Source organism: Mastomys coucha, unplaced genomic scaffold, assembly GCF_008632895.1.
Source record: "Mastomys coucha isolate ucsf_1 unplaced genomic scaffold, UCSF_Mcou_1 pScaffold1, whole genome shotgun sequence".
NCBI classification, from domain to species: domain Eukaryota; kingdom Metazoa; phylum Chordata; class Mammalia; order Rodentia; family Muridae; genus Mastomys; species Mastomys coucha.
Genome location: NW_022196891.1, coordinates 66852336 through 66866138, shown reverse-complemented (window position 1 = coordinate 66866138; position 13803 = coordinate 66852336). Strand labels below are relative to the sequence as shown.

Sequence of the window (13803 nt, the reverse complement as noted above, 5' to 3'; positions counted from 1 at the left end):
ACAGAAACTGGGTTGAGGTGTGGGGAGATGAGATGATCAATTTAGTTGGCCCATTCAGGGTATGTCCATTTATTGCAACGTGTTGGTCATGATCTCATGCATAGTTTACAGGCATTTATGTAGAAGAGTATGATATATATGTATATATATATATATACACATATACACACACACAGAGTGAAACAGATACCTGAGAAAGAGTGCATGTGAAAGTGATCAGTGATGAGACAAGGGCATGCACAAGGTGGTTTTTCAAGCTGGGACATCCCCAAGCAGCATATTCACATACTGCATACATACAGAAGGCAAGAAGGCAGACTCTGTTCTGAATGTTTTTATCTGAATCTTGGAAGATGTTTATGCCTTGAGAGAGGTAAGGAATTCCAGGAAAATGTGATAATGTGTAAAGTCTGCAGGAGTTCAGACTTTATTACATTTTCTGTAGAGAACCACTCATGTTTTCAGAAGGTAGAAAAGACTGTGTTTCAAAAAAGCTACTTCTCTAGAAGTGTGCTGGATAGAGAGATTTTAGTCAGGATGGGGGTGAGTAAAACATCACCTCTATAGTCCACTGCAGCTCACTAGGAAAACACACAGACATAGACACACACACACACACACACACACACACACACACACACACACACATACACACACACCATTTGGTTAACAGTAAATCTGAGAGATGGGATACTGCATAGCCTGAGCACATGGCCTCTCAAACACTCAAAATATACTTCCTACATTAGCTGTATATAACTTTGCTAGTAATGTTTGAGCTTCCAGAATAACAAGGAGTTGAGGATCTGTTATGGTTTTCTTAAGCATTAGACGTGATGATACTATACTGTACAGCTCTGGACAACTGGGTGAAGAAATTGTCAGATTTGATGTTACTTCACTTATTCTTCACTGACTGTGGATGCGAGGCCCAAGTCCATTAAGATTCCAGAAATTTCAGCACCAGAGGCAACTTGAGGCCCATCAAGGCAGGAAGATGTTCTCCCTGGCCATTGGTTTGTTCTTTTAATAAAAGAAGGTCTGGACACAGAACACAGAATCCTCTGAAGTCTGTTCCAAGTTTCTTTCTCAGAAATTACTTCAATGAGTAAATAGTTCCCATCTCTAAAGCAGCCCCACCACGATGACATCCTAACTCATTATGCCCCACACAAAAATGTTCTCTAGAGTACTTAACACCCAGAGTTTATCAAACGCATTGTTCTCAGCCAATTGAGGTTTATATTACAACAGCCTCTGTGACCCGGAGAGACAAGCCTTAAAGATTGCGAGTGATTTCCTATTTTTCTGGCAGATGTTATGAAACAATATCAGCAAGGGAAAATGACATTGGCAACAAAAGGGGAAATAAAGTGGTGAAAGTTCTTGGAGGAAAAACAAGGTGAAGGTAATTGGTCCTCAACTCTGGTTGTTGACTCACTGGGCTTGAGGTGCTGGAGTACACAGCTGAGCGTACTCATTGACAACCGCCCGCCCTCTGTATGAGAAAGGCTGAAAATTTGTTTCAAAATGAATCACAGAACTCAGCGCTCCACAAAGTCATTCAGAGAGCTTAATTGACTGAAAAGCCTTCCTTGTAACAGCTCATTTGTAATGAAGGCAGTTGTACTTCACTAAGGCGGTTTTGTTCCACACTCCTTTGTTGAAGAAGATGATTTCTTCACAAACATCTGCCCTCCACACCACAATACCTCCTTCTTTTCAGGAGGGCCCATCAATCTTGGCTTCACTTCCTTTTCCTTGACTTCCTGAGTTATCTAGGTAAATGGAACTTGTATGTGTGTGTGGACTGTGTGTGTGTAGGAGGGTGTTCTGGGAGAACCAAAACATAAAACTTCGAATGAGATGGTTGAGCATACTCCACTGAACAGATTTTTCTACAAAAACACAAGCAATGAGAAACACAAACATTTCTGAAATATAACTAGAATGTGTGGGGATGGGTGGTTGGGGGTAGGTGTGCATGTATGGAGGTGTGCGTGCATGAGAACATGTACACCTGTGCCTGAGGAGGCCAGAAGTTGAACACTGGGTAGCCTCCTTAAGTGCTTTCCAACATACTTTTTGAGCCATGGACTCTCACTGAAGCTGGAGCTCATTGATTTGACTAGATGAGCTGCCCAGCAATCTCCAGGCTTCCCTGTGTCTGTGCTTCCTCGACACTGGGATGCAGATAAGTGCCACAATGCCTGGCCTTTTATAAGGATATGGGAAGAGGGAGAATGTAAGCACGGGTCTTCACATTGCACTGCAAACACTTTACTATTTGAGCCAACTCTCAAGACCCTACCACCCCCAACCAGATTTTAAAAAGCTTTATAAGTCTTCCTATCTTTGAGGGAGTGAGGGAGGAAGGGGATAGCCTGATGTTTTGTTCTTTGCACTCATGGTTACTTCTCAAGCCTTATCCTTGGTTTTAGCACCTCATGGACCACTAACTCTACTGCCCATTGTAGAGGAATTTTAATCCAGCAACATGGCTACTCTGGAAAGGGATCACATATCTGGCTGGAATGCAGACACACCCTTCGTACACACCTTTGAGCCCAAACAATAACATCTAATTGAAGGACAGACAAAGTAACAGATCAGAGAAAGATTTGATAGAATGAGGCTGAGATAGAATACACCTAACTCTCATAACAGACAGGAAAGAGAGGCTGCTTAAAGAACAGTGAAGGAGAGAGACGTCTTCTATTCAGTTCAGTTGAGTCAGTTCAGTTCTGAGCAATTCAGTTCAATTCAGTTGTGCTCAGTTCAGTTCAGAGCAGTTCAGTCTGGTGCACTTCAGTTGAGTGCAGTTATGGTCAGTTCAGAGAAGAGCAGTTGAGTTCAGAGCACTTCAACTCATGGAATTCAGAGTTAGTCTTTCCAAACAGCAATTTAGTCAGAAGCTAAGAGAAGCTGATTTGAATCAGTCAGCTTGGAGAGGAGTTTGAGCCAGAATAGCTAAGTTGAACCAGTCAGCCAGAGTTCAGAAAAAGCTAGAAAGAGTAAGTTTGTTCAGAAATAAGTGTCAGAGGCTGAAACATTTTAGGCCTATTTTAGCAGAGGGAGGCTGGAAGCTGAAGACTTCAAGGTCGGGATTTGCAGAAGATTAGATTATATGGAGGCTAGAAGCTTCCAGGCCTAGGCCTAGGTTAGTACAGAGAAGGAAATACAGCCCAAGTCATGTATTCATAAAGCTTGGGAATAGCTTTCATCTCATTACTTCATCTGAGGAAATAAAAGCAACATTTACATTTACAGCCCATCAAACACTGAACTATAAACAGGATTTATGCAACTACAAGAGCCTGTGCTTTGGAACTACAGAGATGGCTCAGTGATTAAGTGCAAATGATGTTCTTCTAGAAGGCCTGAGTTTGGTTCCTGGCACCCATGTTAGGCCATTCCTGCAACAAACTGTAACTCCAGTTCCAGGGCAACCAATGCTGCCTTCTGGTCTCTTCAAGAATCCCTTACACATATGGGACACACATAAACATACACACACAGATAGTACTCGTATTTCTAACTAATTATCTCTTCTAATTTATAATAGTTTAATATGTAACAAAATTTCATATCAGGCAAATAGATGCAAGAAAATTGCATGTCACTTTGTCAAAAATATCTTCAAATCACCCAAACTTGACTTTAGCTACGGATAGTATAATTAGATAGGAACTTACATATAGCCATATACACATATATAAAAGCACTTGATGTATTATATTTACATATTTAGTGTTTTAGGGGGTGCCTATGTTCATGCATATGGAAGTCACAAGACAACTTGTAGAACTTGGTTGTCTCCTTCCACCCTGTAGGTTCTGGGAATTGAACTTGAATTTTCAGGTTTGGCAGCCAGCACTTTCACATCTCAAGGGTTCTGTTTTGTATTTTGAGACTGAGTCTGTGATTGTTTGTGATTGGCCCAGAGAGTGGAACTATTAGGAGGTGTGGCCTTGTTGGAGTAGGTGTTACCCTTTTGGAGTAACACTGTCAATAGGGTAATTGTCAATAACATTGTCACTGTGGACATGTGCTTTAAGACCTTTTTCCTAGCTGCCTGGAAACCAGTCTTCTGGAAGCTTCATATGAGGATGTAGAACTTTTAGCTCTGCTTGTACCTGGATGCTGCCATGATCCCACCTTGATGGTAATGGATTGAACCTCTAAACCTGTAAGCCAGCCCCAATTAAATGTTGTCCTTATAAGAGTTACCTTGGTCATGGTGTCTGTTCACAGCAATAAAACCCTAAGACAGGGTCTCAGCATGTAATCTAGGTTGGTCTTGAACTCCAGAACTTCCTTCTACTTCCTCTGTCTGTACTACTAGGCTCAACTTTATCTAACTCTTCATTAAAGTTTTTTTTCTTTCTGACTTTGCTTTCCTAAAGTGGTGACCTTGTCCAATGTAATTCCACTGTGTCTTCCACAGTCCTCCTTCACATAACTGCCAATACATTTTTGCTCTTGGTAGGTCAGCAGGAACTAACATGTACTCATGCTTATGATCTTACTCTCTTGACTCTACCACCTTTTATGTGGTATATGATCCATGAATGCAAATTCAGTTAATTAGCACATTTTATCACGTTTTCACACATCATCACTAACTTGCTCTATGACTTTCAAGTAATCGTATTTACAGGAAAAGAAGATACTAGTTACAAAGTAGCTGTCCCTTGAGTCACTCACAGATGTGAGTGGTTCAGCCTGAGCCATCAGCTTTCCAGAGCTCATTTTAGTCTAGCCTTTGCTACCTCTCTTAGTACAGAGTTGATGGAGGAAGAAGAGCAATAAACCACTTTGTTTATTAGATCTGGGTGAAGCCAATGGGCATCTGAGACGGGCAGAAAGTCAGCTCTGCTAGGGTTTAATTTGGTTAGAGACAATGATTTGCCCTTGATATTTTTCAGTGGACTGATTAACAGGCCCCAGGATCAAAGACTCCTATCATTGATCTTTGTCCTTTCTCTTTAATGATAGTTGACATGCTATCAAGGTTTCCTGAAGGAGCTTTGATTTGGTTCAAAATGAGATGATAGAAACCACACCCATGTTCTCTCTATATATATCCTATAATGATCTTCAAAAGGAGAGTGGGAATAGAATTATCTTGGTTAGCTATCCCTAGTCTACATTTTGTAGATAAGGAACCAAAGAATCAGAAGCACTAGCTCATTCCTTGTGCTGAGCGCTAGTCTGCAGGCAATGACGCAGGGATGAGTATTTCCTTGAAAAACACAGCCTGGTACACACAATCCTTTTACTTATTTTCACCATTACTGGTGTTTCTTTTGGAATCTTGGTCATGAATAACTCTTCTTATCTTTAGGATAAATAGAGATAGATATGGAGTGAGGAACGGGGGTGGGGGAGGCAGGGATTAAAACTGGCTTTGGGATACCAGGTAGGACCAGTTTATGACCATTTTAGCATCTCCCATAAGTGTGAACTTAGGTAAGGTCAGGAGAAAGAGTTGGCTCCAAAGCCTAGAGAAAAACTAGAGAATGGTCTACTTCGCCAATAGGCCAACTGATGCTCCATTTTGTGTGCTTCATGAATGGGAGGAGGAGCTGAAAATGCCCTTTCTTGTCTCATAAAGCATGAAGAGTAACATTCAAGAAGAGAGATGTATTCACATTTTCATTCAATTTAATAAACAAAAATGAAGTGAAGTTTCTCCCCAGCTGAGCAGGAAGCTCTCCAATTTCAAATACTTGAATGAGAACAAATTTGGGAGGAGGGAGAGACAGGAAGGGTGTACACAGGGAGCAATGTAAAATGTCTCTTCTAGCCAATAAAGAGTAAGTTCTTCTACAAGGTTTTAGTCTAGTGTTCATCACTTCACCCATGCACCATAGCAACGGGCCCTAATTAGTATGCATGTTTCCAGTTTAATTTGTTTTTCACAGCATGGCAGTTTTTCCTCTGAGATGATTAAAAAAATGACTTTTTCTTCCAAACTTTTACTATTTCCTGAAAAAGAATTACCATTCATGCGTTAGTTTCCTATTCTATAAAATGGGGGCATGCTCACTGGCATGGAAGGGAATGCTTGTGATAATCATATGTGTTGATTTCATAAATCGCTAACGTACTGACCATTTTCTCTTCATGCTTTTATTTTTCTCTTTCTCTCAGCTATTCCTGGTCTCAGCTATTCCTAGTGTTCCTCCCATTAGGTATCACTCTGCATCAGATCCTGCAATATCATTGAGCTTGGAGCAGGAGTACTCCTCCAGAAGTGATTTAACATATCCCCCTTAATGAATGTTGGATGATCTAGGACAAAAGATGCCTCAAAGGAAACCATTGGCTTCCCTGATTGAGCCTTATGGTTGTCTGCAGATGAAGCTCAGGCCTCTGAGATTGCCTGATGACGTGCTAGGGAAAGAGAATTACTTGAGACTTAAGATGCGATTTCTATCTTCTGGACTCTGTCAGCACTACCATTCCTGTTAAATGAAACAAGAATGACAACAGCAAAGACAGAAAGAGTGTCTGTAATTGTGGTGTGACCTTTAACTTTCAACATGCTTTGAGCATCTTTGTGAATGTTGTCTCAAGTGTTTCCGCTGCACACATAAGAGGCCACAAGGATTCTGGGATAGCTGACAACTGTAATTGAGTCATCGTGGACCCAAGATTCAACAGAACTGAAGTTTAGTCTGGAGTAGAGAGCACAGTACCTACAGTAGCCAGATACAGGGAAAAGTTCAGGATTTGGCCTTTTCCTGCTTACCTCGTCACTGTTTAAAGCTCTTGGCAGGAAGGGCCTGGAAAAAGTAGAAAATATTGTTAGTGTTAGATTAGTGCCAGTTTCAGTTAAGCTCTGTTGAGTCAATAGTTCAGCGCCAGAGGACTGGTTGAGACAGTAAGAATAAATAACTTTTAAAGGTCTCTGGGCATTTGAATTTATGATCTATAAAATTCTACCCATAGAAGGGAAAACTCTGTCTATGTAAAAATTACAGACATAGTCTGTCTGGGGCTTAGTCATTAACAAGGGTATTTTCGATAAATGCATGGTTTAAATGTTTGTAACAGACTTAAATATTCCAAATAGCAGACCCTCACTACATACGAGGTACTTCTCAGAGGGCTGGATAGATATGGTCCTGATTTATGATGCTTAGAGGGGAACAGTCAGTACCGGAAGTCATCAGTGATGTACTGTGGATTTATTTTCCTTCGTTAAACTCATGTAGGAGGCAGTCAAATGCAAGGCATGCCCTGTTGGGCAATGGCAAGGCCAAATCAGGGTGCCTCTGCCACCCTGGAGACTCTGGAGGGCAGCAGGGACCTGGTGCTGTCTGTCCATCACCTCCTTTGATGCTTCACATACCTGGAGGTGCTGCACCAGCTGGTCCAGATCTCCTGGACCATGTGTCCATGTGTTCTGCCACACCTGTATTGAGACCAGTGCACAGAACCAAAAATGAACACATCTATTTTGCTAGGTATACCTTCCTTTGGAGAGAGTGTTAGCAACTGACATAGCCAAAAGAATGGATTCGGACTATCAGAACTGTGCCAAGCCCAGGGCCCTGCTTTGCCTCAGTGACACAAAGGTACACATAAGAAGTACATGGCTAAGTTTGGGCCATCACAAGAACTTGGTGAAACAAAAAGATGTGTATATCCATCTTATCAAAAGGACCTGGATGAAGACAGCTTGCTGGATCATTGTATTGTCCACCACAGATCAGAAAGGAGGCTCATGTTCTGTTGTTTTTGCCATTTACTACCTAATGAAAGTCTTAAGTACCTTCAATGGCAGTTTCATTGGACATTTGCAAGTCAGCCACACATTGTTTTGTATTTCATAGATCTCGATATAATTAAGGAAGTGCTTAGATGTGTTAGAATATTAGGTGGCTTGCTTCTTGAATATGAGATTTACTCAAACATCATATAATTTTATGATTAGGAAAGGGACCATTTGCTTGTACCATTGCTGCTTGAAGAATTAATGGGAAATTGTCAATGTTTGATGGAGAAAAATGTATTACAGTCTTACAAAGTGTCGTACAGCTTTCACTATGATGGTTTAGACCCGCTTTTACACTCGAGGTTCTCAGATATGTTACCACACACAATAGTCTTCACCAGTCATTAGCAGATGGAAGAGGCACCTGCCGAGTATGTGGTGGATGAACTCCATGTGCCCATTAGTGATGCTGTGTATAATGCTACATGTTCACGATTCTCACCATAGTTAGGCAAAATAACCCATCTGTGTTCTATGTAAAAGATGGAGAAGGGAAAGGAACATGGGCACTCAAGGAAATCTGAGGGAATGTGGAGAGTCTCATGTGGAAGGAGGGATGGAAAAATGTGAGCCCAACAATATCCACTTTAACCAAATTATAGTACACGATACTACAACAGCTTCTGGGTTTAATGTGTATGCTTGGCTGGGCATAGTAGTACATGCCTGAAATCCAATTTTTTGGGAGTTAGGAGTGAGAGAAATTAGGAGTTCAAGGGCACTCTTGGCTAATGAGACCATAAGAAAGCATTAAGAAATCAAAATGAGGAGCCATGCCAAGGATGATTTTACATTCTTCCCTGAATGACCAGCTCTTTCTTTGGGAAGGATGATGACTTTACACTGGAGCTGGTATCCATACAAGATTACAGAGTGTGGGCATGGTATACATCCACTGACTCAAAAAAACTTTACAAACCTATCAAAAATATTTTACTTTTATTTTCATTTTTTTTCTAAAATTCCAAAACCTTAATGTGGAAAGTATTAAACATGGAGAGAAATTAGCCCATGCCCTTCTAGTCTTAAATCTGGCCTTATCTTTTTTTTTTTCCACTGATGCATACATTTTTCTTTTTTCTTTATTTAAAAAAAAAAACAACTTAGTTTATGAATAGAAGTACAATTTACATATGGATAACACTGAAACAAAATGCTTTGGTGTGGTTTTAAATAGAATAGAAGGAGGAAGTTTTCCAGGTTATAGAACCTCTCCCCCAGAACAAAAATTTTAAAATCCCCTTTTGTAAATGGGCCACCCTAATAAATATATTTGCTACCTGCTATTATACTGATGGCCAAGAGAACTAAAGAGAGATTCCCAGTTTTCAAAGCCACTGGCTCAAAGGAACAACACATGTTGGTTTCTTTTGGGGGGGGGGTTTCAAAACTGGTCCCTGAGACTTCACTGCACAGAAAATTGCATTCCCATACATCTGCCATGAAAACAAAATGAGGAAACTGAAGCTAGAATAGACTTAGCCTTACGACTTTCAAGAGTCAAGTGCCCCTCGCCTGTCCTCAGTCCTCCCTTGTCACCCTGTACTTTTCTTCAAGTTTTTAATTGTATGTTTCAGGATGCAATGCCTACTCCTTGTGCTTGTTCCTGTCTTCATTTGTTCCAAAACGAGTTTCACACAATCTCATGTCTACGGAGGTCCTCTGTGTGTTGATGGCTCCTCTGTGTGTTGATGGCTCCTCTGTGTGTTGATGGCTATAGCTCTAGCTCTAGCTTAGATCTCCTGCTGTGTCTTTTGAGTGGTACTCTCCCTTCGCCCCTCAGAAGCCACTGTCTCCTGCTGTGTAAGTATGTCCTTTTCAGATTGGCGTGAAACAGCATCCTACAGTCTATAGACTTCTCATATTGACTAGCTTTCACTCAGAAAACCTTCCCGGAGAGATAGGGTACTGTATATATCCATGGATATTCACTGGGTTCCTACCACTCTCTATTTGAATGTACATCTGTTGAAAGATATTGGAGTTATGTCCGATTTTTGGCTGTTATAAATAAACCTTCGAAGGACATTAATATAGATTTTTTTCATACACATGTGCTTTCATTTTTCTGGAATAGATATCCAGGAATGTGACTGCTTAGTCATACGTTAAGTTTATATTTAGTTTTCTGAGGAAGTCTTCTAATCATTTCCTAAAGCAGCTGGCTTAGCCACTTTACTCACCCATCAGCCCTGTATGAGAAACCTGCTTATAAACTTCTCCGCCAACAATTGCCATCACGGGGCTCTTTAATGATGGCCCTTCTCAGTGTGTGTAACAGAACCTCATTGCTTCCTTAACGATGGATGCTGGCGAACGCCTTTCCATGTCTCTATCTGCTGCCTACGCATGCTTTTCATCAATCGTCTCTCCATTTCTTTGTCCACTGTCCAGTCGCAGTTCCCTTTTTTTACTGAGGTCCTTGAGTGTCCTGTGTGAGTCTTGTCAGATAGATGCTTTGAAGATTCATTCCCTGCAGTTGGTCCTTCGTTGATGTCACAGAGGGTCTTGCTGGATTGTCCAAGCTAGCCTTGTGTCTGCTGTCCTCTCCCCTCAGAATGCTGAGATGATAAACATCTTCATACCTGGCTATCCTCATAATCTTTACAGAGTGCTTTGCAGAGAAAAATTAAAAATTCATTTAACTGTGATTGCTCCAAAAACTCAGTTGATTTAATTACCTGTCTTTTTTTCCCCATAATTATCATCTTACAGACCACACATACTCTGAGAAACACATACTTAGAATGTTGTTCTGGCCACTTTCTGACTTCATACCATACCATCTAGACACACCTGTTTCTATCTAATGAACCTGATTTTCTATTGGTTCTTTTTGTAGAGACCAGGAACCAACCTGAAAAATCAAATTTAAGGGAGTTTATAACAAATCGGATGCCATAAGAATATACTATATAATATACTCCTGATGGGAATATTTTCTAAGAGCTTTCTGGAGACAAATTTAAAACAAATGAGTGACTTCAAGACTGAGAATTTTAATTTACATAGGAGTTGTTTAGAAAAGTTATTTTGATTCTAATTGAGAAAGGCCAGACATGGATTCAAATCTAGGATTTACCAATAAATGCTTCTTTGGCTTTGGATGATCTTCCTTGCCTGTAAAGTCATGGGGGCCACAGCAAATTTAATAATTTATACTTCTAAGTAGTAGCAATGTATCACCCAGTTGTAGACAGGGGTCTTACCAGGTGACAAAGGTGTTGAATGATTCTGATTGGGAGCACACAGTGGGGATAATCTGAGTGTCCCAGCCACTCTGGGGGAAGCTCCCAGCTCCACTTTGGTAGCACAATAATAATGAAGACCCCAGATACTTTCTGTTCCCTCCTAGAATTTAAGTGATCCTCTGTGTCTCTGGGTTTTCTGTATAAGAGTGATCTAAAGTTTGATCTCTCTGACTTTTTAGTTCTAATCTCAATGCATACTGAAAATGTGTGATCAGCAATAAGTTAGAATAGCATCATTTTTTTTTTTCTTAATGTAAGTCTGGATTAAGGGACAAGAGGGGGCAGGAGTAAAAAGGAAGAATGAAGCTGATGACCGTGTTCTGCATATTAGCCAATGGCCAATACACAGCTGAATAGTAAGACAAATGCCACCAGGCCTGGCTTGTAATTAATTGTCATAGCGTCTTCGCTCAAAGGAAACTTCACAAAGAAATCTCCTGGGAGATTTGGAAATCAGTTTCAAAAACGTTTTTTTCTTCCAACCTGTCATCTTAAGCTTAGGAAACAAACCAACTCTGCACATGTATGGAGAGAAGAGACGTGTAAGCATGCTGATAGCCTCTGCTAGAGGGAATAGCGATAGAGACAGGAGCTTTTCTCCAGATCATGAATGTGAGTATGGAGGAACATGCTCCTAAAATCATGTTGAGGAGTTGGGGAGATGGCCCCATGAGGAAGAAAGCTTACTGTGCTGCTGTGTGCTGTGACTTTAGATTCTACACCCTCCGCATAAAAATAGCAGGCACCTGTAATTCTATCATTGTGAAGTGGGGACAGGTGAGTCCTGGAAGCTTCTTGCTTAGCCTGCATGGTCCAAATTGTGAACTTCAGGTTCAGTGAGAGACCCTGTATAGTGAGTTGGTTGTAGTTTGTTAGTAATTGTGCTCAAAACACAAAACAAAACAAAAACTAAAAACCAAGAAGAAAGAATGAAATTAGATTCAGGTATCTCTCTCTCTCTCTTTCTTTCTCTCTCTCTCTGTCTCCCTCTCCCTCCCTCTCCCTCTCCCTCTCTCCCTCTCCCTCCCTCTTCCTCTCCCTCTCTCCCTCCCTCTCCCTCTGTCTGTCCCTCTACCTCTCTCTGTCCCTCTCCCTTTCTCTGTCCTTCTTTCCCTCTCTGTCCCTATCCCTCTGTCTATCCCTCTACCTCTTTCTGTCCCTCTCCCTCTCTGTGTCCCTCTCCCTCTCTCTGTCTGTCTCCCTCTCTCCTTCCTCTCTTATCTAGTGATAGGGAGTGAAACTAAGAGGATAACAGGTGGGGAAAAAGGAACCCATAGTGTAGCTAAGACTGGCTACAACCCTGTCTTAAGGGAATAAAGTCTTCCTTTGGCTTTCACATGAGTCCTTCCCACTCAATACACACTTGTTCACACAACTCACACACATAATCATGATGATACATAGAAAAATTAGCTGCCTAATTGGATCCAAACATTTAGCCAGGTGTGGAGTGGATCAATCCAAGACAGTGAATTGTGGAACCAGAAATCATTTCTACAGGACCGGATAAAAACAGATTTTAATCAGGAGGTTGCTAACATAGAACACTGTGATAAACATTCTCTACTGAACTGTTGGATACTCTGGTTTTTCAAGGATAATAAAAGCAAAACCCTGCAAGCAAACCTTTGATTGATCCCTAAGTTTCATCCTATTGAGAACTTTTGGGCTCTATACAAATGTATCCAGTTATTTAGTCATTTAATGTCTGCCTCTGACTACTTATTTCTTAAGGATGGGATTGAGCCTTTGTGGGAAGATGAAACATAAACCTGGAGGTTGAGGGGTAATTACATTGAACAAGTAGGAGAGACAAAGTGACCTTGACCACTTTTGGCTAGAGACGCTGTGGTGCCTAACTGGAAAATCCTTTGATGACTCAGTGATGATGAAGTATGTGACACTGTTGCTGATGTAGAGCTTGATGGGATGAGACAGTAACATGAACTACTGAACATGACAACAGAGACAGTCGCACACATGACAGGACAGTATACAAGTAAAGGTTAGGACTCCCTCCGAAGACAGTGATTGGTTATCAGCCCCATGCACACTCAGCTACAAAGAGTGGCCTCACCACTAAAACCAGGTTTGTCATTAAGAGGACACTTTCTATGTGTTCTTGCAAGATCGAGTGATACAAGATGCAAGATGCAAGATGCAGAATCACAGAGTACGATCCACGCAGGAATACATCTGGTCAAGCCATCACAATGTGGGATCTGAACCACAGGTCTCAGCCAAGCAGAGTGGACTGCACTGTCAGATTTAATCCAAATGTTGCTCAGACATAAGAGAAGTTTCTTCCGGCTTTGTCTTGTCTGTCTGTGCTCACTTAAAAAAAAAAAAAGTTTTGCTGTAGTGTCCATTACCTTAATTAAAGAATTATAATCTATGTCATACCCAGAATCCACAAATGTGTTCCTCGTCCTCCCTGTAATAGATAAGTCGAATTCCCATTGCACACACATTTGCCTTTCCACGGTACTCAAAAAAGCACTTGCATTTTTATTTCTGGAGCAGGAAAATACCTGTTTCTGCTCCACATCATGTAAAAACACATTTTGCCGGTGGGAGAATGCGAGTAGTTTTCTAGTCATCTTCTGTTTCCTTTGTACCAGACCCCCACACCTTAGCACAGCTGATAATGTGATGGAAGTGCCATTCAGACCTTGGAACCCAGGATGAAGGCAGCAACACCTGCCAAAATTAGAACCAAGACCTAATCCATCAAAGTCCGTAGATCTGACAAATCCCTAAATGTAC

The 13803-nt window shown here is 41.1% G+C and overlaps 2 pseudogenes; both read left to right on the top strand.

Annotated features, from left to right (window-relative positions):
* The first annotated feature begins 537 nt into the window (after positions 1 to 537).
* On the top strand, positions 538 to 7933 carry LOC116096826 (annotated as a pseudogene).
* Positions 7934 to 11655: 3722 nt separating this feature from the next.
* LOC116096818 lies at positions 11656 to 13175 on the top strand (annotated as a pseudogene).
* The last annotated feature ends 628 nt before the right edge of the window (positions 13176 to 13803 follow it).